This window comes from Ranitomeya imitator, chromosome 4 (genome assembly GCF_032444005.1).
Source record: "Ranitomeya imitator isolate aRanImi1 chromosome 4, aRanImi1.pri, whole genome shotgun sequence".
Classification (NCBI taxonomy): domain Eukaryota; kingdom Metazoa; phylum Chordata; class Amphibia; order Anura; family Dendrobatidae; genus Ranitomeya; species Ranitomeya imitator.
The window spans coordinates 89,060,765-89,088,098 of record NC_091285.1 but is presented as its reverse complement, the minus strand read 5'-3'; positions in this window follow the sequence as shown (position 1 = coordinate 89,088,098).

Here is a 27,334-nt window from a genome sequence, read left to right as displayed (position 1 = left end):
CCCGTGCACGCTACACAACAACATTGTGACCCTGCTGAAAGTCAGGTTGCTCTTCCCGCATACCATACCACCTTACACGGGGACAAAGAGGAAGGTGCAGATGAAAGTGCAGGTTCCTTCATCAGGTGGGGGGAGGAATACTAGTTGGCGACGTCACTGGCACAGGGCCTCTCATAGTACGCAAAAGTGTTGCTGCCGGTGGGAGGCGCCCCCGCCGTGCAAACACACCGCTGTACTTTGAGGGGCCCTGTGCCAGTGCCAATGCCAACGAGTGGGCCCCCCCTGCTTGCTCAGGATCACAGCACTTGCAAAGTTGAAATACTTACCTCTCCCTGCTCCACTGCCGTGACGTGGTCCAGATTTACTGGGCCCACTAATTACTTGAACCAGCCCTACCCCCCACAACTTTAGCCAAATGACCCCCAATTTCAAATGCCTTCCAATTATTTTAAGGTAAATTACGCTTGACAAGCTTCATTAAGAAGAATGGATGGTTTTGACATTAAAATGGGCACTCTAGGTGTTTTCCTGGCCCCCACTCACTGCCGACTATGCTGCCCCATTGACTTGCATTGGGTTTCGTGTTTCGGTCGATCCCGACTTTACGTCATAATCGGCCGATTTCACTCGACCCGACTTTGGACATAGTCGGGTTTCGCAAAACCCGGCTCGACTCTAAAAAGGTCAAGGTCGCTCAACTCTACTCTCCAGTCAATATATGGGGCCCCCACATAGCTTTTCCTTTAATATATGGGGGCCCCACAAAGCCCTCCATTTAATATATGGAGACCCATAAAGAGCTCCATTTATTATGGGGCCCCAAAAAGCCCTTTATGCAATATAATGGGCCCCACAGCGCCTTTCATTTAATATAATGGGCCCCACATAGCCCTCCATTTACTATATGGGGGCCCCTCATAACCCTGCATTTAATATATGGGGCGCAACATAGCACTCCATTTAATATATGGGGGCTTAACATAGCCCAATTTCAATATAATGGGACCCACATAGCTCTTGATTTAACCCCTTCATGACCCAGCCTATTTTGACCTTAAAGACCTTGCCGTTTTTTGCAATTCTGACCAGTGTCCCTTTATGAGGTAATAACTCAGGAACGCTTCAATGGATCCTAGCGGTTCTGAGATTGTTTTTTCGTGACATATTGGGCTTCATGTTAGTGGTAAATTTAGGTCAATAAATTCTGTGTTTATTTGTGATAAAAACGGAAATTTGACGAAAATTTTGAAAATTTCGCAATTTTCACATTTTGAATTTTTATTCTTTTAAACCAGAGAGTTATGTGACACAAAATAGTTAATAAATAACATTTCCCACACGTCTACTTTACATCAGCACAATTTTGGAAACAAAATTTTTTTTTGCTAGGAAGTTATAAGGGTTAAAATTTGACCAGCGATTTCTCATTTTTACAACGAAATTTACAAAACCATTTTTTTTAGGGACCACCTCACATTTGAAGTCAGTTTGAGGGGTCTATATGGCTGAAAATACCCAAAAGTGACACCATTCTAAAAACTGCACCTCTCAAGGTGCACAAAACCACATTCAAGAAGTTTATTAACCCTTCAGGTGCTTCACAGCAGCAGAAGCAACATGGAAGGAAAAAATGAACATTTAACTTTTTAGTCACAAAAATGATTTTTCAGCAACAATTTTTTAATTTTCCCAATGGTAAAAGGAGAAACTGAACAACGAAAGTTGTTGTCCAATTTGTCCTGAGTATGCTGATATCTCATATGTGTGGGTAAACCACTGTTTGGGCGCACGGCAGGGCTTGGAAGGGAAGGAGCGCCATTTGACTTTTTGAATGAAAAATTGGCTGCACTCTTTAGCGGACACCATGTCACGTTTGGAGAGCACCCGTGTGCCTAAAAATTGGAGCTCCCCCACAAGTGACCCCATTTTGGAAACTAGACGCCCCAAGGAACTTATCTAGATGCATAGTGAGCCCTTTAAACCCCCAGGTGCTTCACAAATTGATCCGTAAAAATGAAAAAGTACTTTTTTTCACAAAAAAATTCTTTTAGCCTCAATTTTTTCATTTTCACATGGACAACAGGATAAAATGGATCCTAAAATTTGTTGGGCAATTTCTCCTGAGTACACCGATACCTCACATGTGGGGGTAAACCACTGTTTGGGCACATGGTAAGGCTCGGAAGGGAAAGAGCGCCATTTGACTTTTTGAATGAAAAATTATCTCCATCGTTAGCGGACACCATGTCGCGTTTGGAGAGACCCTGTGTGCCTAAACATTGGAGCTCCCCCACAAGTGACCCTATTTTGGAAACTAGACGCCCCAAGGAACTTATCTAGATGCATAGTGAGCCCTTTAAACCCCCAGGTGCTTCACAAATTGATCCGTACAAATGAAAAAGTACTTTTTTTTTCACAAAAAATTTATTTTCGCCTCAATTTTTTCATTTTCACATGGGCAATAGGATAAAATGGATCCTAAAATTTGTTGAGCAATTTCTCCCGAGTACGCCGATACCTCATATGTGGGGGTAAACCACTGTGTGGACAAACGGCAGGGCTCGGAAGGGAAGGCGCGCCTTTTGACTTTTTGAATGGAAAATTAGCTCCAATTGTTAGCGGACACCATGTCGCGTTTGGAGAGCCCCTGTGTGCCTATGCATTGGAGCTCTCCCACAAGTGACCCCATTTTGGAAACTAGACCCCCCAAGGAACTTATCTAGATGCATACTGAGCACTTTAAAACCCCAGGTGCTTCACAGAAGTTTATAATGCAGAGCCATGAAAATAAAAAATAATTTTTCTTTTCTCAAAAATGATTTTTTAGCCTGGAATTTCCTATTTTACCAACGGTAATAGGAGAAATTGGACCACAAATTTGTGGGGCTAAACCACTGTTTGGGCGCACGGCAGGGCTGAGAAGGGAAGGCACGCCATTTGGCTTTTTAAATGGAAAATTAGCTCCAATCATTAGCGGACACCATGTCGCGTTTGGAGAGCCCCTGTGTGCCTAAACATTGGAGATCCCCCACAAATGACCCCATTTTGGAAACTAGACCCCCAAATGAACTAATCTAGATGTGTGGTGAGCACTTTGAACCCTCAAGTGCTTCACAGAAGTTTATAACGCAGAGCTATGAAAATAAAATAAAAAATTTCTTTTCTCAAAAATGATTTTTTAGCCCGCAATTTTTTATTTTCCCAAGGGTAACAGGAGAAATTTGACCCCAAAAGTTGTTGTCCAGTTTTTCCTGAGTACGCTGATACCCCATATGTGGGGGTAAACCACTGTTTAGGCACATGCTGGGGCTCGGAAGTGAAGTAGTGACGTTTTGAAATGCAGTCTTTGATGGAATGCTCTGCGGGCGTCACGTTGCGTTTGCAGAGCCCCTGGTGTGCCTAAACAGTAGAAACCCCCCACAAGTGACCCCATTTTGGAAACTAGACCCCCAAAGGAACTTATCTAGATATGTGGTGAGCACTTTCAACCCCCAAGTGCTTTACAGAAGTTTATAACGCAGAGCCGTGAAAATAATAAATACGTTTTCTTTCCTGAAAAATAATTTTTTTAGCCCAGAATTTTTTATTTTCCCAAGGGTTACAGGAGAAATTGGACCCCAAAAGTTGTTGTCCAGTTTCTCCTGAGTACGCTGATACCCCATGTGTGGAAGTAAACCACTGTTAGGGCACACGTCGGGGCTCAGAAGGGAAGTAGTGACTTTTGAAATGCAGACTTTGATGGAATGCTCTGCGGATGTCACATTGCGTTTGCAGAGCCCCTGGTGTGCCTAAACAGTAGAAACCCCCCACAAGTGACCCCATTTTGGAAACTAGACCCCCCAAGGAACTTATCTAGATATGTGGTGAGCACTTTGAACCCCCAAGTGCTTCACAGACGTTTACAACGCAGAGCCGTGAAAATAAAAAATCATTTTTCTTTCCTCAAAAATGATGTTTTAGCAAGCAACTTTTTATTTTCTCAAGATTAACAGGAGAAATTGGACCCCAATAATTGTTGCGCAGTTTGTCCTGAGTATGCTGGTACCCCATATGTGGGGGTAAACCACTGTTTGGGCACACGTCGGGGCTCGGAATTGAGGGAGCACCATTTGACTTTTTGAATACAAGATTGGCTGGAATCAATGGTGGCGCCATGTTGCGTTTGGAGACCCCCTGATGTGCCTAAACAGTGGAAACCCCTCAATTCTAACTCCAACACTAACCCGAACACACCCCTAACCCTAATCCCAACTGTAGCCGTAACCCTAATCACAACCCTAACCCCAACACACCCCTAACCACAACCCTAACCCTAAGGCTATGTGCCAACGTTGCGGATTCGTATGAGATTTTTCAGCACCATTTTTGAAAAATCCACGGGTAAAAGGCACTGCGTTTTACCTGCGGATTTACCGCGGATTGCCAGTGTTTTTTGTGCGGATTTCACCTGTGGATTCCTATTGAGGAACAGGTGTAAAACGCTGCGGAATCCGCACAAAGAATTGACATGCTGCGGAAAATACAACGTAGCGTTTCTGCGTGGTATTTTCCGCACCATGGGCACAGCGGATTTGGTTTTCCATATGTTTACATGGTACTGTAAACCTGATTGAACACTGCTGCAAATCCGCAGCGGCCAATCCACTGCGGATCCGCAGCCAAATCCGCACCGTGTGCACATAGCCTAATTCTAAAGGTATGTGCACATGCTGCGGAAAACGCTGCGGATCCGCAGCAGTTTCCCATGAGTTTACAGTTCAATGTAAACCTATGGGAAACAAAAATCGCTGTACACATGCTGCAGAAAAACTGCACGGAAACGCAGGGGTTTACATTCCGCAGCATGTCACTTCTTTCTGCGGATTCCGCAGCGGTTTTACAAATGCTCCAATAGAAAATCGCAGTTGTAAAACCGCAGTGAAATGCGCAGAAAAACCACGGTAAATCCGCGATAAATCCACAGCGGTTTAGCACTGCGGATTTATCAAATCCTTTGCGGAAAAATCCTCAGAGGACCAGAATACGTGTGCACATCCCTACCCCTAACCCTACCCCTAACCCTACCCCTAACCCTACCCCTAACCCTACCCCTAACCCTACCCCTAAACCTAACCCTAGTTCTTACCCCAACATTAGTGAAAACAAAAAATTCTTTATTTTTTTTTATTGTCCCTAGCTATGGGGGTGACAAAGGGGGGGGGGGTCATTTACTATTTTTTATATTTTGATCACTGAGATAGGTTATATCTCAGTGATCAAAACTCACTCTGGAATGAATCTGCCGGCAGGCAGATTTGGCGGGCGCACTGCACATGCGCCCGCCATTTTAGAAGATGGCGGTGCCCGGGAAAGAAGATGGACGGACCCCAGGAGGCTAGGTAAGTATAAGGGGGGGGGGGAAGATCAGGGCACGGGGGGGGCGTCAGAGCACGGGGGGTGGATTGGAGCATGGGGGATGGATCAGAACACGGGGGGGTGGATTGGAGCACGGGGTGGGGGATCGCTGTGCAGGGGGTGGATCGGAGCACGGGGGGATTGCAGTGCGGGGGGGTGGATCGGAGTGCTGGGGGGTTTGGTTGGAGCATGGGGGGTGTGATTGGAGCACGGGGGAGCGGACAGGAGGACGGGGGAGCGGAGCACAGGACGGAGGGGAGCGGACCACAGATCGGGGGGCTGGGGGGCGATCGGTGGGGTGGGGTGGGTGCCCATAAGTGTTTCCAGCCATGGCCGATGATATTGAAGCATCGGCCATGGCTGGATTGTAATATTTCACCAGTTTTTTAGGTGAAATATTACAAATCGCTCTGATTGGCAGTTTCACTTTCAACAGCCAATCAGAGCGATCGTAGCCACGGGGGGGCGGTGAAGCCACCCCCCCTGGGCTAAACTACCACTCCCCCTGTCCCTGCAGATCGGGTGAAATGGGAGTTAACCCTTTCACCGGATCTGCAGGGACGCAATCTTTCTGTGACACAGCATATGCGTCACAGGTCGGATTGACACCGACTTTCATGACGCATACGCTGTGTCACAGGTCGGGAAGGGGTTAATATATGGGGGCTCCACATAGCCATCCATTCAATATATGGGGGTACAATACAGCCCGCCAGTTAATATATGGGGGCCACACGAAGTACTCCACTATATAGGGGCTTCACATTGTCCTATTTAAAAAAAAAAAAGGGTGCCACATAGCCCCTATTCACTATATGGGGGCCCACACAGTGCTCCATTTTTTTATATGGGGACTTCACATAACCCTTTTTAATAAAATGGGCCAATCAAAGCCCTCTGTTCCATATATGGGACACCCACATAGCCCTGCATTTAATATATGGGGGCCCCATATAGCCCTCCATTTAATATATGGGGCCCCACATAGCCCTCCATTTAATATATGGGGGCCCCATATAGCCCTCCATTTAATATATGGGGCCCCACATAGCCCTCCATTTAATATATGGGGCCCCACATAGCCTTCCATTTAATATAATGGGCCCCACTTAGCCCTCCATTTAATATAATGAATCCCACATAGCATTTCATTTGATATATGGGGGCCCCCACATAGCCCTCCATTTAATATATGGGGGCCTCACATAGCCCCAAATATATGGGTGCCCCACATATCCCTCCATTTAATATAGTGGGGCCCCACATAGTCCTCCATTGAATATAAGAGGACACATCACAAACCTTCATTTAATTTGAGGGGGCCAAAAGAGCCCTCCATTTAACCCCTTCATGACCGGGGGATTTTTCGTTTTTCCGTGTTCATTTTTCGCTCCCCTCCTTCCCAGAGCCATAACTTTTTTATTTTTCTGTCAATTTGGCCATGTGAGGGCTTATTTTTTGCGGGACGAGTTGTACTTTTGAACGACATCATTGGTTTTAGCATGTCGTGTACTAGAAAACGGGAAAAAAATTCCAAGTGCGGTGAAATTGCAAAAAAAGTGCAATCACACACTTGTTTTTTGTTTGGCTTTTTTGCTAGGTTCACTAAATGCTAAAAATGACCTGCCATTATGATTCTCCATGTCATTACGAGTTCATAGACACCAAACATGACTAGGTTATTTTTTATCTAAGTGGTGAAAAAAAATTCCAAACTTTGCTAAAAAAAAAAAAAAAAAAAATTGCGCCATTTTCCGATACTCGTAGCGTCTCCATTTTTCATGATCTGGGGTCGGTTGAGAGCTTATTTTTTGCGTGCCAAGATGACGTTTTTAATGATAGCATTTCGGTGCAGATACGTTCTTTTGATCGCCCGTTATTGCATTTTAATGCAATGTCGCGGCGACCAAAAAAACGTAATTCTGGCGTTTCGAATTATTTTCCCGCTACGCTGTTTAGCGATCAGGTTAATACTTTTTATAATTGATAGATCGGGCGATTCTGAGCGCGGCGATACCAAATATGCGTAGATTTGATATTTTTTTTATTGATTTATTTTGATTGGGGCGAAAGGGGGGTGATTTAAACTTTTGTTTTTTTTATTTTTTTCACATTTTTTTAAACTTTTTTTTAACTTTTGCCATGCTTCAATAGCCTCCATAGGAGGCTAGAAGCAGGCACAGCACGATCGCCTCTGCTACATAGCAGCGATCTGCTGATCGCTGCTATGTAGCAGAATTGCACGTGTGCTGTGAGCGCCGACCACAGGGTGGCGCTCACAGCGACGGGCGATCAGTAACCATAGAGGTCTCTAGGACCTCTATGGTTACCATCCAGACGCATCGCCGACCCCGATCATGTGACGGGGGTCGGCGATGACGTCATTTCCGGCCGCCCGGCCGGAAGCGGTAGTTAAATGCCGCTGTCTGCGTTTGACAGCGGCATTTAACTAGTTAATAGGTGCAGGCAGATCGCGATTCTGCCCGCACCTATTACGGGCACATGTCAGCTGTTCAAAACAGCTGACATGTCCCGGCTTTGGTGCGGGCTCACCGCGGAGCCCTGCATCAAAGCAGGGGAGCCGGCATCGGACGGTATAGTACGTCCGATGCCGGTAAGGGGTTAATATGGGGACCCCAGAAAGACCAATTTCAATATGATGGGCCCTAAAGAAAGCCCTCCATTTAATAGATGGGGCCCCACAAAGCCCTCCACTTAATACATGTGGGCCACATATAGCCCTGCATTTAATATATGAGGCACTACATAGCCCTCTATTTAATACATGGGGGCCCTACATAGCCCTCCATTTAAATTAAAGGGACCCACAGAGCCCTCTATTTATAATAACTGACCACAAATAGCCCTCCATTCAATATAACGGATCCCACATAGCCTTCCTTTTAATATCATGGGACCCAATTTTATATATGGGGGCGCACCACATGGAACTCCATTAAATATATGGGGGCCCCACATAGCCCTCCATTTAATATGAGTGGCCCAAAAATAGCTCATTTATTTGGGGACCCCAGAAAGCCTATTTTAATATAATGTGCCACACATAGCCTTCCCTTACAAGTACCACCAATGCACTCCCTTTTCCCATTGGCGTGCCACCGCAGCACACCATTTTCCCATTGGTGTGCCACCGGAACACACCATTTTCCCGTTGGCGTGCCACCGCAGCACACCCTTTTCCCGTTAGCGTGCCACCGCAGCACACCCTTTTCCCGTTAGCGTGCCACTGGAACACACCTTTTTCCCATTGGCGTGCAACCGGTACACACCCTTTCCCGTTGGTGTGCCAGTGGAACACACCATTTCCCGTTGGCGTGCCACCGCAGCACACCCTTTCCCATTAACGTGCCACTGGAGCACACCATTTTCCGTTGGCGTGCCACCGGAGCACAACCTTTTCCCATTGGCGTGCCACTGGGCCACACCCTTTTCCCGTTGGCGTGCCACCGGAGCACACCCTTGCCCGTTGGCGTGCCAGCAAAGCACATCCTTTCCCGGTTGTGTGCAAGATGAACACACCATTTCCCGTTGGCATGCCACTGGAGCACACCCTTTTCCCGTTGGCGTGCCACCGGAACACACCCTTTTCTCATTGGCGTGCCACCGAAACACTCCCTTTTCCCATTGGCGTGCCACCGCAGCACACCCTTTTCCCGTTAGTGTGCCAAAATAGCTCTCCATTTAATATGGGGACCCCAGACAGCTCAATTTCCATAAAATGGGCCCCAGAGAAATCCCTATTTTAATATAATGGGCCCCACATAGCCCTCCATTTAATATATGGGGCCTCCACATAGCCCTCCATTTAATATATGGGGGCCTCACATAGCCCTAAATATATGGGGGCCCCACTTAGCCCTCCATTTAATATAGTGGGGTCCCACATAGTCCTCCTTTTAATATAAGAGGGTCCAACACAAACCTCCATTTAATTTGAGGGGGCCAAAAGAGCCCTCCATTTAATATGGGGACCCCAGAAAGACCTATTTCAATATGATGGGCCCTAAAGAAAGCCTTCCATTTAATATACTGGGGCCCATATAGCCCTCTTTATTACACGGGGGCCCCACATAGCACTTCATTTAATGAGGGCCCCTAGAGCCCTCAATTCAATAATGGTCCCCACATAGCCTTCCATTTAATATAATGGGCCCCACTTAGTCCTCCATTTAACATAATGGATCCAACATAGCATTCCATTTAATATATGGGGGCCCCCACAGTCCTCTATTTAATATATGGGGGCCTCACATAGCCCTAAATATATGCGGGCCACATATAGCCCTCCATTTAATATATGAGGCACTACATAGCCCTCTATTTAATACATGGGGGCCCTACATAGCCCTCCATTTAAATTAAAGGGACCCACAGAGCCCTCTATTTATAAAAACTGGCCCCAAATAGCCCTCCATTCAATATAATGGACCCCACATAGCCTTCCTTTTAATATCATGGGACCAACATATCCCTCCAATTAAAATATGGGGGCGCACCACATAGAACTCCATTAAATATATGGGGGCCCCACATAGCCCTCCATTTAATATGGGTGGCCCTAAAATAGCTCTTCATTTATTTGGGGACCCCAGAAAGTTTATTTTAATAATGTGCCACACATAGCCTTCCCTTACCAGTACCACCGGTGCACTCCCTTTTCCCGTTGGAGTGCCACTGCAGCACACCCTTTTCCCGTTAGCGTGCCACCGGAGCACACCCTTCTCCCGTTGGCGTGCCACCGCAGCACACCCTTTTCCCGTTAGCGTGCCACCGCAGCACACCCTTTTCCCGTTAGCGTGCCACCGGAGCACACCCATTTCCCGTTGGCATGCCGCCGGAGCACACCCTTTTCCCGTTGGCGTGCCACAAGAACACACCTTTTCCCCATTGGCGTGCAACCGGTACACACCCTTTCCCGTTGGTGTGCCATTGAAACAAACCTGTTGTGAATTCTGTGGTCAAGCTCCCTCCTGTGGTCATGAGTGGTACTTCGGCTGGTTCTGTCTATGAGCTTCCTCTGGTGGATGTGAGTGGGGCTGCGACTTCTGAGTTTCCTTCCTCAGGTGACGAGGTTAAGTCGTTAGGTGCTGCTCTATTTAACTCCACCTAGTTCTTTGTTCCTGGCCTCCAGTCAATGTTCCAGTATTGGTCTTGCTCTCTCCTGGATCGTTCTTGTGGCCTGTCTGCCCTGCATAAGCTAAGTTTTGCTTGTGTTACTTTTGTTTGCTATATTTTCTGTCCAGCTTGCTTTATTGGTTTTTCTTGCTTGCTGGAAGCTCTGAGACGCAGAGGGAGCACCTCCGTACCGTTAGTCGGTGCGGAGGGACTTTTTGCCCCCTCTGCGTGGTTGTTTGTAGGCTTTTGTGCTGACCGCAAAGCTATCTTTCCTATCCTCGGTCTATTCAGTAAGTCGGGCCTCACTTTGCTAAAATCTATTTCATCTCTGTGTTTGTATTTTCATCTTTACTCACAGTCATTATATGTGGGGGGCTGCCTTTTCCTTTGGGGAATTTCTCTGAGGCAAGGTAGGCTTATTTTTCTATCTTCAGGGCTAGCTAGTTTCTCAGGCTGTGCCCGAGGCGCCTAGGTCTGGTCAGGAGCGCTCCACGGCTACTTCTAGTGTGGTATGATAGGATTAGGGATTGTGGTCAGCAGAGTTCCCACGTCTCTGAGCTTGTCCTATGTTAGTAACTATCAGGTCACTTTGTGTGCTCTTAACCACTTGGTCCATTGTGGTTCTGAATCACCTGTTCATAACACACACCATTTCCGGTTGGCGTGACATTGTTGCACACCATTTCCCGTTGGCGTGCCACCGCAGCACACCCTTTCCCATTAACGTGCCAGTGGAGCACACCGTTTTCCGTTGGCGTGCCACCGGAGCACAACCTTTTCCCGTTGGCGTGCCACTGGAGCAAACCCTTGCCCGTTGGCGTGCCAGCGAAGCACATCCTTTCCCGGTGGTGTGCAAGCGGAACACACCATTTCCCGTTGGCATGCCACCGGAGCACACCCTTTTCCCGTTGGCGTGCCACCGGAACACACCCTTTTCTCGTTGGCGTGCCACCGAAACACTCCCTTTTCCCGTTGGCGTGCCACCGCAGCACACCCTTTTCCCGTTAGTGTGCCAAAATAGCTCTCCATTTAATATGGGGACCACAGACAGCTCAATTTCAATATAATGGGCCCCAGCCCAGAGAAATCCCTATTTTAATATAATGGGCCTCACATAGCCCTCCATTTATTATATGGGGGCCTCCACATAGCCCTCCATTTAATATATGGGGGCCTCATATAGCCCTAAATATATGGGGGCCCCACTTAGCCCTCCATTTAATATAGTGGGGTCCCACATAGTCCTCCTTTTAATATAAGAGGGTCCAACACAAACCTCCATTTAATTTGAGGGGGCCAAAAAAGCCCTCCATTTAATATGGGGACCCCAGAAAGACCTATTTCAATATGATGGGCCCTAAAGAAAGCCCTCCATTTAATATACTGGGGCCCATATAGCCCTCTTTATTACCAGGAGGCCCCACATAGCACTTCATTTAATGAGGGCCCCCCAGAGCCCTCAATTCAATAATGGTACCCACATAGCCTTCCATTTAATATAATGGGCCCCACTTAGCCCTCCATTTAACATATTGGATCCAACATAGCATTCCATTTAATATATGGGGGCCCCCACAGTCCTCCATTTAATATATGGGGGCCTCACATAGCCCTAAATATATGGGGGCACATATAGCCCTCCATTTAATATATGAGGCACTACATAGCCCTCTATTTAATACATGGGGGCTCTACATAGCCCTCCATTTAAATTAAAGGGACCCACAGAGCCCTCTATTTATAATAACTGACCCCAAATAGCCCTCCATTCAATATAATGGACCCCACATAGCCTTCCTTTTAATATCATGGGACCAACATATCCTGTTGTGAATTCTGTTGTCAAGCTCCCTCCTGTGGTCATGAATGGTACTTCGGCTGGTTCTGTTCATGGGCTTCCTCTGGTGGTTGTGAGTGGAGTTGCAGCTTCTGAGGTTCCTTCCACAGGTGACGAGGTTAATTTGTTAGCTGGCTGCTCTATTTAACTCCACTTAGATCATTGCTCCATGCCACCTGTCAATGTTCCAGTATTGGTCTAGTTCGCTCCTGGATCGTTCTTGTGACCTGTCTTCCCAGCAGAAGCTAAGTTCCTGCTTGTTTTTCTCTGGTTTGCTATTTTTCTATCCAGCTTGCTATTTTGATTTTTGTCTTGCTTGCTGGAAGCTCTGGGACGCAGAGGGAGCGACTCCGCACCGTGAGTCGGTGCGGAGGGTCTTTTTGCGCCCTCTGCGTGGTCTTTTTGTAGTTTTTGTGTTTACCGCAAAGTTACCTTTCCTATCCTCTGTCTGTTCAGTAAGTCGGGCCTCACTTTGCTAAATCTATTTCATCTCTGTGTTTGTAATTTCCATCTTAACTCAGTCATTGTATGTGGGGGGCTGCCTTTTCCTTTGGGGAATTTCTCTGAGGCAAGGTAGGCTTTATTTTTCTATCTCTAGGGCTAGCTAGTTCCTTAGGCTGTGACGAGTTGCATAGGGAGCGCTAGGAGCAATCCACGGCTATTTCTAGTGTGTGTGATAGGATTAGGGATTGCGGTCAGCAGAGTTCCCACGTCTCAGAGCTTGTCCTGTATTGTTAGTAACTATCAGGTCATTCTGTGTGCTCTTAACCACTAGGTCCATTATTGTCCTAACCACCAGGTAATAACAGTACAGGTGGCCCAAAGTACTAATGCATCTCAATAGAGGGATAAGAGAAGTTCTGAGACCACTTTTTTTTCTTTGTAGTGTGTTTTGTCTCTCTTTTCCCCTTTACCTCTGGGTGGTTCAGGATACAGGTGTAGATATGGACATTCAAGGTCTGTTCTCTTGTATGGATAATCTCACTGCAAGGGTACAAATCATTCAAGATTTTATGGTTCAGAATCCAATGTTAGAGCCTAGGATTCCAATTCCTGATTTGTTTTTTGGGGATAGATCTAAGTTTCTGAATTTCAAAAATAATTGTAAATTATTTCTTGCTTTGAAACCTCGCTCCTCAGGTGACCCTGTTCAACAAGTGAAAATCATTATTTCTTTGTTACATGGCGACCCTCAAGACTGGGCATTTTCCCTTGCGCCAGGAGATCCGGCATTGCGTGATGTTGATGCGTTTTTTCTGGCGCTTGGATTGCTTTATGATGAACCAAATTCAGTGGATAAGGCAGAGAAAATCTTGCTGGCTCTGTGTCAGGGTCAGGATGAGGTAGAGATATATTGTCAGAAGTTTAGGAAGTGGTCTGTACTCACTCAGTGGAATGAATGTGCCCTGGCAGCAATTTTCAGAAAGGGTCTCTCTGAAGCCCTTAAGGATGTCATGGTGGGATTTCCCATGCCTGCTGGTCTGAATGAGTCTATGTCTTTGGCCATTCAGATCGATCGACGCTTGCATGAGCGTAAAGCTGTGCACTATTTGGCGGTATTATCTGAGCAAAGACCTGAGCCTATGCAATGTGATAGGACTTTGACCAGAGCTGAACGGCAAGAACACAGACGTCGGAATGGGCTGTGTTTTTACTGTGGTGATTCCACTCATGCTATCTCCGATTGTCCTAAGCGCACTAAGCGTTTCGCTAGGTCTGCCACCATTGGTACGGTACAGTCGAAATTTCGTTTGTCCGTTACTCTGATTTGCTCTTTGTCATCCTATTCTGTTATGGCATTTGTGGATTCAGGTGCTGCACTGAATTTGATGGACTTGGAGTTTGCCAGGCGCTGTGGTTTTTTCTTGGAGCCCTTGCAGTATCCTATTCCATTGAGAGGAATTGATGCTACGCCTTTGGCCAAGAATAAGCCTCAGTACTGGACCCAATTGACCATGTGCATGGCTCCTGCACATCAGGAGGATATTCGCTTTTTGGTGTTGCATAATCTGCAAGATGTGGTCGTTTTGGGGTTGTCATGGCTACAGGTCCATAATCCAGTATTGGATTGGAAATCTATGTCTGTGTCCAGCTGGGGTTGTCAGGGGGTACATGGTGATGTTCCATTTTTGTCTATTTCGTCATCCACCCCTTCTGAAGTCCCGGAGTTTTTGTCGGATTACGGGATGTATTTGATGAGCCCAAATCCAGTGCCCTACCTCCTCATAGGGATTGCGATTGTGCTATCAATTTTATTCCTGGAAGTAAGTTTCCTAAGGGCCGACTGTTCAATTTATCTGTGCCAGAACACGCCGCTATGCGGAGTTATATTAAGGAATCCTTGGAGAAGGGTCATATTTGCCTGTCGTCGTCACCATTGGGAGCAGCGTTCTTTTTTGTGGCCAAGAAGGATGGTTCTTTGAGACCTTGTATTGATTACCGCCTTCTTAATAAGATCACAGTCAAATTTCAGTACCCTTTGCCGCTGCTGTCTGATTTATTTGCTCAGATTAAGGGGGCTAGTTGGTTCACCAAGATAGATCTTCGTGGTGCGTATAATCTTGTGCATATTAAACAGGGCGATGAATGGAAAACAGCATTTAATACGCCCGAGGGCCATTTTGAGTACCTGGTTATGCCATTCGGGCTTTCCAATGCTCCATCAGTATTTCAGTCCTTTATGCATGACATCTTCCGAGAGTACTTGGATAAATTCCTGATTGTATATTTGGATAATATTTTGGTCTTCTCGGATGATTGGGAGTCTCACGTGAAGCAGGTCAGAATGGTGTTCCAGGTCCTTCGTGCGAATTCTTTGTTTGTGAAGGGGTCAAAGTGTCTCTTTGGAGTTCAGAAGGTTTCATTTTTGGGTTTCATTTTTTCCCCTTCTACTATCGAGATGGACCCTGTTAAAGTCCAGGCCATTTATGATTGGACTCAGCCGACATCTGTGAAGTGTCTGCAAAAGTTCCTGGGCTTTGCTAATTTTTATCGTCGCTTCATCAGTAATTTTTCTGGTGTTGCTAAACCGTTGACTGATTTGACCAAGAAGGGTGCTGATGTGGTCAATTGGTCTTCTGCCGCTGTGGAAGCTTTTCAGGAGTTGAAGCGTCGTTTTTCTTCTGCCCCTGTGTTGTGCCAGCCAGATGTTTCGCTCCCATTTCAGGTCGAGGTTGATGCTTCTGAGATTGGAGCAAGGGCTGTTTTGTCGCAAAGAAGTTCTGATGGCTCGGTGATGAAACCATGTGCCTTCTTTTCTAGAAAGTTTTCGCCTGCTGAGCGCAATTATGATGTTGGCAATCGAGAGTTGTTGGCCATGAAGTGGGCATTCGAGGAGTGGCGTCACTGGCTTGAAGGAGCCAAGCATCGCGTGGTGGTCTTGACAGATCACAAGAATTTGACTTATCTCGAGTCTGCCAAACGGTTGAATCCTAGACAGGCTCGTTGGTCGCTATTTTTCTCCCGTTTTGATTTTGTGGTTTCGTACCTTCCGGGCTCTAAGAATGTGAAGGCTGATGCCCTGTCAAGGAGTTTTGTGCCCGACTCTCCGGGTGTTCCTGAGCCGGCGGGTATTCTCAAGGAGGGGGTAATTTTGTCTGCCATCTCCCCTGATTTGCAGCGGGTGCTGCAAAAATTTCAGGCTGATAGACCTGACCGTTGCCCAGCGGAGAAACTGTTTGTCCCTGATAAATGGACGAGTAGAGTTATCTCTGAGGTTCATTGTTCGGTGTTGGCTGGTTATCCTGGAATCTTTGGTACCAGAGATTTGGTGGCTAGATCCTTTTGGTGGCCGTCTTTGTCGCGGGATGTGCGTTCTTTTGTGCAGTCCTGTGGGACTTGTGCTCGGGCTAAGCCCTGCTGTTCTCGTGCCAGTGGGTTGCTTTTGCCCTTGCCGGTCCCGAAGAGGCCCTGGACGCATATTTCTATGGATTTTATTTCGGATCTCCCTGTCTCTCAAAAGATGTCGGTCATTTGGGTGGTTTGTGATCGCTTCTCTAAGATGGTCCATTTGGTACCCTTGTCTAAATTGCCTTCCTCCTCTGATTTGGTGCCATTGTATTTCCAGCATGTGGTTCGTTTACATGGCATTCCGGAGAACATCGTTTCGGACAGAGGTTTCCAGTTTGTTTCGAGGTTTTGGCGATCCTTTTGTGCTAGGATGGGCATTGATTTGTCTTTTTCCTCGGCTTTCCATCCTCAGACAAATGGCCAAACCGAACGAACTAATCAGACTTTGGAAACATATCTGAGATGCTTTGTTTCTGCTGATCAGGATGATTGGGTGTCCTTTTTGCCTTTGGCTGAGTTCGCCCTTAATAATCGAGCCAGCTTGGCTACTTTGGTTTTGCCGTTTTTCTGCAATTCTGGTTTCCATCCTCGTTTCTCTTCAGGGCAGGTTGAGTCTTCGGACTGTCCTGGTGTAGATACTGTGGTGGATAGGTTGCAGCAGATTTGGACTCATGTGGTGGAAAATTTGACATTGTCCCAGGAGAAGGCTCAACGTTTCGCTAACCGCCGGCGCTGTGTGGGTCCCCGACTTCGTGTTGGGGATTTGATTTGGTTGTCGTCTTGTTATGTTCCTATGAAGGTTTCCTCTCCTAAGTTTAAGCCTCGTTTCATTGGTCCGAATAAGATTTCTGAGGTTCTCAATCCTGTGTCGTTTCGTTTGACCCTTCCAGCTTCTTTTGCCATCCATAATGTATTCCATAGGTCGTTGTTGCGGAGATACGTGGCGCCTGTGGTTCCATCCATTCATCCTCCTGCCCCTGTGTTGGTTGAGGGGGAGTTGGAGTATGTGGTGGAGAAGATTTTGGATTCTCGTATTTCGAGACGGAAACTCCAGTACCTGGTCAAGTGGAAGGGTTATGGTCAGGAAGATAATTCCTGGGTTTTTGCCTCTGATGTTCATGCTGCCGATCTGGTTCATGCCTTTCATTTGGCTCATCCTGGTCGGCCTGGGGGCTCTGGTGAGGGTTCGGTGACCCCTCCTCAAGGGGGGGTACTGTTGTGAATTCTGTTGTCGGGCTCCCTCCTGTGGTCATGAATGGTACTTCGGCTGGTTCTGTCCATGGACTTCCTCTGGTGGGTGTTTCTGAGTTTCACAGGTGACGAGGTTAATTCGTTAGCTGCTGCTCTATTTAACTCCACTTAGATCTTTGCTCCATGCCACCTGTCAATGTTCCAGTATTGGTCTAGTTCACTCCTGGATAGTTCTTGTGACCTGTCTTTCCATCAGAAGCTAAGTTCCAGCTTGTATTTCTTTGGTTTGCTATTTTTCTGTCCAGCTTGCTATTTAATTTGTTGTCTTGCTTGCTGGAAGCTCTGGGACGCAGAGGGAGCGACTCCGCACCGTGAGTCGGTGCGGAGGGTCTTTTTGTGCCCTCTGCATGGTCTTTTTGTAGGTTTTTGTGCTGAACGCAAAGTAACCTTTCCTATCCTCGGTCTGTTCAGTAAGTCGGGCCTCACTTTGCTAAATCTATGTCATCTCTGTGTTTGTATTTTCATCTTTACTCACAGTCATTATATGTGGGGGGCTGCCTTTTCCTTTGGGGAATTTCTCTGAGGCAAGGTAGGCTTTTTTTTTTCTATCTTCAGGGCTAGCTAGTTTCTTAGGCTGTGCCGAGTTGCATAGGGAGCGTTAGGCGCAATCCACGGCTATTTCTAGTGTGTTTGATAGGATTAGGGATTGCGGTCAGCAGAGTTCCCACGTCCCAGAGCTCGTCCTTTATTATCAGTAACTATCATTATTGTCCTGACCACCAGGTCATAACAGCAGGATCCATAGCCAATCCCTGGGCAGAGATGATATAGCCAAGGAAAGGCAAGGACTCCTGCTCAAACACACACTTCTCCAACTTGGCGTAGAGGGAGTTTGCCCGTAAGAGGTCAAAAATTTTGCGAACATCTCCGATGGGAGTCAATATCTGGAGAGTAGATGAGAATATCATCCAGATACACTACGACCGAGGTGGTGAGCATCTCGAAGATGTCGTTCACAAAGTCTTGAAAAACGGCTGGGGCATTACAGAGACCAAAGGGCATCACCAGATATTCATAGTGCCCATCCCTGGTGTTAAAAGCCGTCTTCCATTCGTCCCCCTCACGGATGCGAATCAGGTTGTAAGCACCCCACAGATCTAACTTAGTGAATACCCTTGCTCCCCGTAGCCTATCGTAAAGCTCAGATATCAGGGGTAGTGGGTATTTATTCTTAATGGTGATGGCGTTAAGACCCCTGTAGTCTATGCATGGATGTAGTTCTCCATTCTTCTTCTGCACAAAGAAGAAGCCAGCCCCAGCAGGTGACACTGACTTCCTAATGAATCCTCTTGCCAGATTCTCTTGAATGTACTGGGACATTGCCTCCGTCTCCGGGAGAGATAACGGATAGACTCGGCCCCGGGGAGGCTCTGCACCAGGCAAGAGGTCAATAGGACAGTCATAGGGGCAGTGAGGAGGAAGGGTCTCCGCCGCCCTTTTGGAGAACACGTCCGCATAGGACCAATAGTGCTTGAGGAGAGGGGAAAGATCTGCGGATACCTCTGTAGAAGTAACCTGAATGCACTCCCTCTGACATCTATCCTCACATGATTTACTCCATCCCAAACTTTTCCCTGAGGACCACTCTATATGAGAATGATAGCGAAGCTATGGTATCCCCAACAGGACCTCATCAATTCCCTCAGGAATGACTAATAGGGAGATAATCTCCTGATGTGAAGGAGACATAGATAGAGTGAATGGAATGGCCTGATGTGTAATCTGTGAGGGTAGTGTCGACCCATTTACCACTCGTACGGTCACAGGTTTGGCGAGCATCACCAGGGGTATTGCGTGACGCTGAGTGAAAGCAGATGACATGAAATTGCCTGCCACCCCGGAGTTCAGGCAAAGCTCTACCATAAGAGTGGATAGCCCCCTGATGAAGGTTCTTCTACCGAAACGCGCGTTGGGGTGGAGGCGTGTGCCAGGAGGGTCCAGTCATACTGCGGTGGGTACATGTTGTGAATTGCCATATTTCTGCATTATTTTGCTATGGGATGATTACTAGTACTTCAATGGCGGCATAGCAGATAAAGGCAACTGTTATTTATGTCTTCACTGCTTGTTGTGATGCAGCGTTATCTCTGTAAATTTACAACTGATAGGGACCTTGCGTCTGACTGATATAATTCTGTGCAACATTTCAGCTTATGAGGGTACACACACCCCCTATTTTGGGTTATTTAAATCAGTTTATTTGGGTTGATCAAAAATCATTGTTGTGTATAGGTCTGCATCCTTACTTATTGACCCCCTGTTTACATGCCTTCTGTCAGTCTTTTCTATAGCATTATCTTTGATTTGTTGCTGTTCATCACCTCTATTTACCTGATGTCAATTTTTAACATTTGATAATGAAGTATTGATATTTTATACTGTATTGATTGACCCAGTATCATCTGTTTTTGGTTATATGTTCTATATATGATGATAGGTTTTATGAGTCTTATGCATGGGTAATTATTATTGATTTCTATTAATGTACCATGTGGAAAAATACTATAAGTGGTTACATAAGAGTGGATGGGCCTATGGTTATTGCCCCCTTGAAGGACAATTTAGAGGGAAACGTCTCCGTGTCTAGTGTACCTCCTCCAACTACCACTAGACGCCGACGTTCCCCCGACCGCTGAGAACACTTGGAGGCAAGATGTCCTGACTGCCGGCAAACATGACAGACCATAGGTGCACGAGTGGACTGGGACTTAGATCCCGCACGCAACGCCTCTATGGCCTCATGTGACTCAGACATCCGGACCGGAGATTCCTGAGGTTTGGCGAAGGTGGGAGCCAGCCGAAACCTCTGCCTACACTGGGCTCGCTCCAACTTTCACTCGTGAAAACGAAGGTCGATGCGGGTTGATATAGCTATGAGCTCCTCCAGTGTGGTGGGAATCTCCCTAGTGGCCAAAGTGTCCTTCACATGGTCAGCCAGAGCTCTCCAAAATACCGGGATAAGGGCCTTATCCGACCATTCCAGCTCAGACGCTAATGTCCGGAAGTGGACGGCAAAATGGCTGACCATGGACAAACCCTGAGTCAATGCCAGCAGTTGGAGCGCCGTATCGGGTGACTTGGGGTCCTAAAAAGACCTGTTTCAGAGTGCTCAAAAACCGATGAGCATTCTGCACCACATGATCGTCGCGCTCCCACAGCGGCGTAGCCCACTCCAATGCCCTGTCCGACAGCAGAGAAATTATGAATCCCACCTTTGCCCGCTCTGTGGGAAAACGTGCAGCCAGGAGCTCGAGGTGTATACCGCACTGGCTCACGAAACCACTACACGATTTACTGTCACCAGAGTATTTCTCTGGCAGCGGGAGGTGAGATAAGGTCGGAACAGAGATGGCAGTGGGTAAAGATGGCTAGCAGCCTGAACAGCTATTGCGGTAACATCCACCGCTGAGGTTGCACGCTTGAGAGCCGCCAACCTGCCCTCCAGCAGCTGGATGTACCCCTGCAATCGCTGTTCGTCCGTCATTACTTAGTCAGACCCTGGCGCTAGTATAATGTTAGGACTAGCGGAACACACCAAATAATTAGAGAAAAGGAATAAGGTGCGTTCGCAGCCCGGGTTCCACCGTGCAGAGATGGTACCTGCTGCTAAGCAATGACGGACTATATGGCAGCACAATGAGGATACACACGGATTAGCTTCACCCTGTGTGAAAGAAGCGAACCCTGTTGCGTTACAGGGCCGCAGTATCGCACGCAACAAAACTAATAATTAAATATCACGGGAGTGCAAACTGTGCCGTACTGGCGGATGCCACTAACCACCCAGACATGGGCTAAAGAAGCGCTCTATTGGCGCCGTACTGGCGGTCACAGCAGTAGACGCTGTATCGTGTGTTAACATTGTGAGTTCAGCCGGGCACTAGATTGCAGCCATACACCTTACGCGAAGTCATGCACATGGGATGGGTTTTTTAAGGAACGACTTGCATTCATCAACACACACACGATTACAATTGTATACTAGCGCATGGCCGTGCGGCCATGCAAACCTTTTATAGCTGCAGTATGTACAAGACCTTCCTAGAAGGACCAATGATAAGCTGCCACAGAAGTTGAGCACCTTCAGGACCTTCCTGGAGGACCAATGGGATCTGCTGCAGTATCTGAGCATGTGACCCTCGATCTCCAACGGGAGATCTTGCCCTGGGCATGCTCAGAAGGGGAAAAGCAGGACTTAGTCCCAAAAGCATCTGCTCGCCGCTGCCCAGCACTGGCTTCAATGGCAGAAGCAGGAAAAGCAGCAGTAACCCTCTGCACAGAGTGAGAATGAGCAAGACGCTGGGACCGACGTTTCCGCTGAGCAGGCTCCACTGTGGCTGAGACAGAATGCGAGACCGCAGCAAACATGGTTTGAGATTCCCCCTGTGCAGAGGCGGGAACTCAACTCCTAACACACATAGCCTTACATTTAATAACTGGGGGCCCCAACATAGCCCTCCAATTAATATTTGGGGGCCTCACATAGCCCTAAATATATGGGGTCCCCACTTAGCCCTCCATTTCATATAATGGATCCCACATTGCCTTCCATTTAATGTAGTGGGGCCTCACATAGTCCTCCATTTACCCCTTTCTGTCATTGGACGTACTATTCCGTCCAAGTGGGGTGGGCCTAAATTCCCAAGGAAGGAATAGTACGTCCAGCGCGATCGGCCGCGCTCACAGAGGGAGCGTGGCCAATCGCGGCCGGGTGTCAGCTGCCTATCGCAGCTGACATCCGGCACTATGTGCCAGGAGTGGTCACGGACCGCCCCCGGCACATTAACCACCAGCACACCGGAGGGGGCTCCCTGTGAGCTTCCCTGAGACCCCCGCAGCAACGCGATGTGCTGCGAGGGTCTCCTTACCTCCCTCCCTGCAGCAGGCCCGGATCCAAGTTGGCCGCGGCATCCGGGTCCTGCAGGGAGGGAGGTGGCTTCACAGCGCCTGCTCAGAGCAGGCACTCTGAAGCCTGCAGCACTGTAAGTCAGATCAGTGATCTGACAGAGTGCTGTGCAAACTGTCAGATCACCGATCTGTGATGTCCCCCCCCCCCCCTGGGACAAAGTAAAAAGTTAAAAAAAAACATTTTTCACATGTGTAAAAAAAATTTGTAAAAATAATCCTAAATAATGAAAAAAAAAATATATTATTCCCATAAATACATTTCTTTATCTAAATAAAAAAAAAAAAACAATAAAAGTACACATATTTAGTATCGCCGCGTCCGTAACGACCCAACCTATAAAACTGTCCCACTAGTTAAGCCCTTCAGTAAACACCATAAGAAAAAAAAAAAACGAGGCAAAAAACGCTTTATTATCATACCGCCGAACAAAAAGTGGAATAACATGCGATCAAAAAAACAGATATAAATAACCATAGTACCGCTGAAAACGTCATCTTGTCCCGCAAAAAACGAGCCGCCATACAGCATCATCAGCAAAAATAAAAATGTTATAGTCCTGAAAATAAAGCGATGCAAAAATAATTATTTTTTCTATAAAATAGTTTTTATTGTATAAAAGCGCCAAAATATAAAAAAATGATATAAATGAGGTATCGCTGTAATCGTACTGACCTGAAGAATAAAACTGCTTTATCAATTTTACCAAACGCGGAACGGTATAAACGTCTCCCCCAGAAAAAATTCATGAATAGCTGGTTTTTGGTCATTCTGCCTCACAAAAATCGGAATAAAAAGCGATCAAAAAATGTCACGGACCCGAAAATGTTACCAATAAAAACGTAAACTCGTCCTGCAAAAAACAAGACCTCACATGACTCTGTGAACCAAAATATGGAAAAATTATAGCTCTCAAAATGTGGTAAATCAAAAAATATTTTTTGCAATAAAAAGCGTCTTTTAGTGTGTGACGGCTGCCAATCATAAAAATCCGCTAAAAAACCCGCTATAAAAGTAAATCAAACCCCCCTTCATCACCCCCTTAGTTAGGGAAAAATTAAAAAAATGTATTTATTTCCATTTTCCCATTAGGGTTAGGGGTAGGATTAGGGTTGGGGCTAGGGTTGGGGCTAGGGTTAGGGCTGGGGCTAAAGTTAGAGTTAGGGCTGGAGCTAAAGTTAGGGTTTGGATTACATTTACAGTTGGGAATAGGGTAGGGATTAGTGGTGTGTCTGGTTTAGAAGTGTGGTTAGGGTTACCATTGGGATTAGGGTTAGGGGTGTGTTTGGATTAGGGTTTCAGTTATAATTGGGGGGTTTCCACTGTTAGGCACATCAGGGGCTCTCCAAACGCGACATGGCGTCCGATCTCAATTCCAGCCAATTCTGCGTTGAAAAAGTAAAACAGTGCTCCTTCCCTTCCGAGCTCTCCTGTGTGCCCAAACAGGGGTTTACCCCAGCATATGGGGTATCAGCGTACTCATGACAAATTGGACAACAACTTTTGGGGTCCAAATTCTCCTGTTACCCTTGGGAAAACACAAAACTGGGGGCTAAAAAATAATTTTTGTGGGAAAAAAAGGATTTTTTTATTTTCACGGCTCTGCGTTATAAACTGTAGTGAAACACTTGGGGGTTCAAAGTGCGGGCATCAGCGCACTTAGGACAAATTGGACAACTTTTGGGGTCCAATTTCTCCTGTTACCCTCGGGAAAATACAAAACTGAAGGCTAAAAATAATTTTTGGAGGAATTTTTTTTTTTATTTTCACGGCTCTGCGTTATAAACTGTAGTGAAAAACTTGGGGGCTCAAAGTTCTCACAACACATCTAGATAAGTTCCTTAGGGGGTCTAGTTTCCAATATGGGGTCACTTGTGGGGGGTTTCTACTGTTTAGGTACATTAGGGGCTCTGCAAATGCAATGTGATGCCTGCAGACCATTCCATCTATGTCTGCATTCCAAATGGCGCTCCTTCCCTTCCGAGCCCTCCCATGCGCCCAAACGGTGGTTCCCCCCCTCCCCCCACATATCGGGTATCAGCGTACTCAGGACAAATTGGACAACAATATTTAGGGTCCAATTTCTCCTGTTACCCTTGGGAAAATACAAAACTGAAGGCTAAAAAATAATTTTGGGGGGAATTTTTTTATTTTTTATTTTCACGGCTCTGCGTTATAAACTGTAGTGAAAAACTTGGGGGTTCAAAGCTCTCACATCACATAAAGATGAGTTACTTAGGGGGTCTACTTTCCAAAATGGTTTCACTTGTGGGGGGTTTCTACTGTTTAGGTACATTAGGGGCTCTGCAAACACAATGTGACGCCTGCAGACCATTCCATCTAAGTCTGCATTCCAAATGGCGCTCCTTCCCTTCCGAGCCCTCCCATGCGCCCAAACGGTGGTTCCCCCCCACATATGGGGTATCAGCGCACTCAGGACAAATTGGACAACAACTTTTGGGGTCCAATTTCCAATTTCTTCTCTTAACTGTGGGAAAATACAAAATTCGGGGCAAAAAAATTATTTTTGTGGGAAAAAATTTTTGTTTTATTTTTACGGCTCTGCATTATAAACTTATGTGAAGCCCTTGGTGGGTCAAAGTGCTCACCACACATCTAGATAAGTTCCTTAGTGGGTCTACTTTCCAAAATGGCGTCACTTGTGGGGGGTTTCAATGTTTAGGCACATCAGTGGCTCTCCAAACGCAACATGGCGTCCCATCTCAATTCCTGTCAATTTTGCGTTGAAAAATCAAATGGCGCTCCTTCGCTTCCGAGCTCTGTCATGCGCCCAAACAGTGGTTTACCCCCACATGTGGGGTATCGGCGTACTCAGGACAAATTGGACAACAACTTTTGGGGTCCAATTTCCAATTTCTTCTCTTAACTGTGGGAAAATACAAAATTCGGGGCAAAAAAATTATTTTTGTGGGAAAAAATTTTTGTTTTATTTTTACGGCTCTGCATTATAAACTTATGTGAAGCCCTTGGTGGGTCAAAGTGCTCACCACACATCTAGATAAGTTCCTTAGTGGGTCTACTTTCCAAAATGGCGTCACTTGTGGGGGGTTTCAATGTTTAGGCACATCAGTGGCTCTCCAAACGCAACATGGCGTCCCATCTCAATTCCTGTCAATTTTGCGTTGAAAAGTCAAATGGCGCTCCTTCGCTTCCGAGCTCTGTCATGCGCCCAAACAGTGGTTTACCCCCACATGTGGGGTATCGGCGTACTCAGGACAAATTGTACAACAACGTTTGGGGTCCATTTTCTCCTGTTACCCTTGGTAAAATGAAACAAATTGGAGCTGAAGTAAATTTTTTGAGAAAAAAAGTTAAATGTTCATTTTTATTTAAACATTCCAAAAATTCCTGTGGAACACCTGAAGGGTTAATAAACTTCTTGAATGTGGTTTTGAGCACCTTGAGGGGTGCAGTTTTTAGAATGGTGTCACACTTGGGTATTTTCTATCATATAGACCCCTCAAAATGACTTCAAATGAGATGTGGTCCCTAAAAAAAAATTGTGTTGTAAAAATGAGAAATTGCTGGTCAACTTTTAACCCTTAACTCCATAACAAAAAAAAATTTTGGTTCCAAAATTGTGCTGATGTAAAGCAGACATGTGGGAAATGTTACTTATTAAGTATTTTGTGTGACATATCTCTGTGATTTAATTGCATAAAAATTCAAAGTTGGAAAATTGCGAAATTTTCAAAATTTTTGCCAAATTTCCGTTTTTTTCACAAATAAGCGCAGGTAATATCAAAGAAATTTTACCACTAACATGAAGTACAATATGTCACGAGAAAACAATGTCAGAATCACCAGGATCCGTTGAAGCGTTCCAGAGTTATAACCTCATAAAGGGACAGTGGTCAGAATTGAAAAAAATTGGCCCGGTCCATAACGTGCAAACCACCCTTGGGGGTAAAGGGGTTAATATAAGTGCGCCCAACACAAACCTCCATTTAATATGAGGGGCCAAAATAGCCCTCCATTTAATATGGGGACCCCAGAAAGACCTGTTTCAATATAATGGGCCCTACAGAAAGCCCTTAATTCAATAGATGGGGGCCCCACATAGCCCTCCACTTAATATATTTGTGGGCCACATATAGCCCTCCAATTATTATATGGGGACCCACCACATAGCCCTCCATTAAGTATATGGGGGCCCAACGTAGCAATTCATTTAATTTAATAAAAGTGCTCCATTTAATATAATGGGCCCTACATAGTGCTCCATTTAATATAATTGGCGCCACTTAGCCCTCCATTTAATATAATGGTTCCCACATAGCCTTACATTTAAAAAATGCGGGCCCCAACATAGCCATCCAATTAATATTTGGGGGCCTCACATAGCCCTAAATATATGGGGTCCCCACTTAGCCCTCCATTTCATATAATGGATCCCACATTGCCTTCCATTTAATATAGTGGGGCCTCACATAGTCCTCCATTTAATATAAGTGTGCCCAACACGAACCTCCATTTAATATGAGGGGCCAAAATAGCCCTCCATTTAATATGGGGACCCAAGAAAGACCTGTTTCAATATAATGGGCCCTACAGAAAGCCCTCCATTTAATAGATGGGGGGCCTCACATAGCATTCCACTTAATATATGTGGGCCACATATAGCCCTCCAATTAATATATGGGGGCCCACCACATAGCCCTCCATTAAGTACCGTATATAGGGTACCTACGTAGCAATTCATTTAATTTAATGGGCCCCACAGAGCCCTCTATTTAATAGAACTGACCCCACAAAGCCCTCCATTCAATATAATGGACCCCACATAGCCTTCCATTTCAATATCATGGGACCCACATAGCCTTCCAATTAATATATGGGGGGTCTACCAAACAGCACTCCATTAAGTATATGGGGGCCCCACATAGCCCTCCATTTAATATGGGTGGCCCAAAAAATAGCTCATTTTATGGGGACCCCAGAAAGCCCTATTTCAATATAATGGGCCACACATAGCCTTCCCTTACTAGTGCCACCGCAGC